Source organism: Panthera pardus, unplaced genomic scaffold (assembly GCF_024362965.1).
Source record: "Panthera pardus isolate Hobbes unplaced genomic scaffold, ASM2436296v1 HiC_scaffold_20, whole genome shotgun sequence".
NCBI lineage: Eukaryota > Metazoa > Chordata > Mammalia > Carnivora > Felidae > Panthera > Panthera pardus.
This window is the reverse complement of record NW_026526766.1, coordinates 4205248-4207786: the sequence shown is the minus strand read 5'-3', so window position 1 is coordinate 4207786 and position 2539 is coordinate 4205248. Positions and strand designations below refer to the sequence as shown.

The 2539-nt window shown below is 49.4% G+C and overlaps 1 protein-coding gene across 10 annotated transcripts in view; it reads left to right on the top strand.

The window, feature by feature from the left end:
- Positions 1-2539, top strand: part of AUH (AU RNA binding methylglutaconyl-CoA hydratase) — a 352182-nt gene that overhangs the window by 141481 nt on the left and 208162 nt on the right. The window lies entirely within an intron of this gene.

Genomic DNA, 2539 nt, shown 5'->3' with positions numbered 1-2539 from the left:
GCCTCGAGCCTCGGCCGCGCCCGTCACGTCCCGTCCCGTCCCGTCCCGTCCCGTCCCGTCTGGAGTGCGGCGGCGCGCTGGGTGGCGGGCGACTCCCGCCTGGGACAGCCCCGACGCACGCCGCCTCGGCCGGCGCGGGCGGCGCTGTCGGGCAGCGCGGCTGTTGGCGGGCTTGCCCGAAGTCCCGCTCGAGTGGGGGAGCCCGGCCGTTCCCTTCTTTCTTCCGTCGCTCCGCGCGGGACTCGGCTGGCGGCCACCTCCTCGCTCTGGCCGGAGCCGGTTGCCGGCCGCTCGTCCGCGCCGCGTTCGGGGACGCCCCTCGGAGCCGCCCCTGCCGCAGGCCGAGCGAGCGCCCGGGCTCAGAGCCCCCGCGGCTGCCGCGAGGAGCGGAGGGGCCCGCGGCGGCCCGACGCGGGCCGATGCCCGCCGTGGCCGCCTTCAGGTGGTTTCGCAAAGTAAGCTCTTGCGTTTCGTCCGCTGTAGCACGACACGGTCTTTAAAGTTAAAAGAACTCGCGCTTCAAATATTGGTTGGAAAAATTGCACGTAAACACTGAAAAGAAACGTAATTTTCTTCAAAAAAATTTTTTTTGAATGTTTTTATTTATTTTTGAAGGAGAGAGCGAGAGACAGAGCATGAGCGGGGTTGGAACAGAGCAACAGGGAGACACAGAATCCGAAGCAGGCTCCAGACTCCGCGCTGTCTGCACAGAGCCCCCCGTGGGGCTCGAACTCCCCAACCGTGAGATCGTGACCTGAGCCGAAGTCAGACGCTCAACCGACTGAGCCACCCCGGGCGCCCCTGTAATTTTTTTCTTCATGAAAAAAACCTTTGCATCTCTGTGTCTCTAACAGTGATGGACTTAATTTTCAGGACAGCTTTCTAAAATGCATATTAATGAAAGCTTTATCACAAAGGTTTTAATTTGTTGCCAGTCAGCTTAATTGGCTCTGGAAAACTATTTTTGATACCCAGCCTTTCTTCCCTGACCCAGTTCTTAAAAGTTTTAAGCTTTGGGGTTCCTGGGTGGATCAGTTGGTTAAACATCTGACTTCAGCTCAGGTCCTGATCTCACGGTCTGTGGGTTCGAGCCCCACGTCGGGCTCTGTGCTGACAGCTCAGACCCCGCTTCAGATCCTCTGTCTCCCTCTCTCTCTGCCCTTTGCACGTGCTTTCTCTCTCTCTCTCTCTCTCAATAATAAACATTAAAGAAAAGTTTTTAACTTTTGCTAAATGCTCCTTTAGGATAAACCACATACACCCCAAACTGATGTATTTCTGTTAGTTTTTGCTCGGCTTTCCCTGCTTAGGGTTTTCTTCTCACTTACCCCTTACTTCTTCCAGTGTGTGTGTGTGTGTGTGTGTGTGCGTGTTTTCTCTCACTACTTTACAACATGCTAAAAATCCTCAGACAACAGGGGCGCCTGGGTGGCTCAGTCGGTTGAGTGTCCACCTTCGGTTCAGGTCATGACTTCGCAGTTCGTGAGTTTGAGCCCCTTGTAGGGCTCTGTGCTGACCGCTCAGAGCCTGGAGCCTGTTTCGGATTCTGTGTCTCCCTCTCTCTGCCCCTTCCCCACTCATGCTCTGTCTCTCTCTGTCTCTCAAAACTGAATAAACATTAAAAAAAAATTGAAATCCTCAGAGAACAGAAGGTCTTACCACACTGCGAATGTTGGTCACCAATTGAAGGATAAATATTTTTATGGTTTTTGTATGATTGTGACATGGTCCATCATGAGACCAGTAAACACACCATGTTTGTTCACATAGTGCATTCCTCTTTGACCTTGATGTTTCATTATGAAAGCAGCAGGAAGTCAGTTTTGTAAACATCTAGCCAAGATCTAGCAAGAAAGCTCTTGCCTAAAGCCCTCTGACAGAGTTGCAACAGGAATTATAATCCAAAACTAACATTCTCCTGCAATGTGTCTTGTACAGTTCAAGGAAAAAGTAACCTTAATTGGCTATTTCTGAGAGGGGGTTTAGACATAATTCAAAAGTGGTATTTACTTGTAGAATTCTGAGATCTCTTCTCATTATAGCAATAAATGCCCTTAATGTGGTATCTACATAACTCTTGAGAACAAAAAAACCTTAAGAAACAAAAACAGAAAAACTTGACATTTTCTACCTTGTAAATAGTACTAAACTATAATTTATAATCCGCAAACTGTGGCTGTTCTTTACGTATTACATTATGCTTGGTGGTGAAATGCCACATAAAGGTTGCTTTAAACTCTTTAAATTATGTAAATATAACAAAAGGAAGGTAGCATCTGTGTCTGGTTTATTTTCGACTTTGAGTTTGGGACTGTGGTCTGGGAGGAGAAGGATCGCACCTCCAGATTGCGGCCAGCAGCTCCCCATGGCACTGGAGGTCAGCACGAACACAGGGGAGCGGGGCGAAAATTTTCGCCTCTTGCCCTTGTTGGCGAAAACACACTTGCTGTGTTTCAGCCATCGCTAATCTAGAGGTTGCTCCTTTAAAGTAAATTTAAGTGGTATTACCCCAGAAGAGATTACATAGGGGAAAAAAATT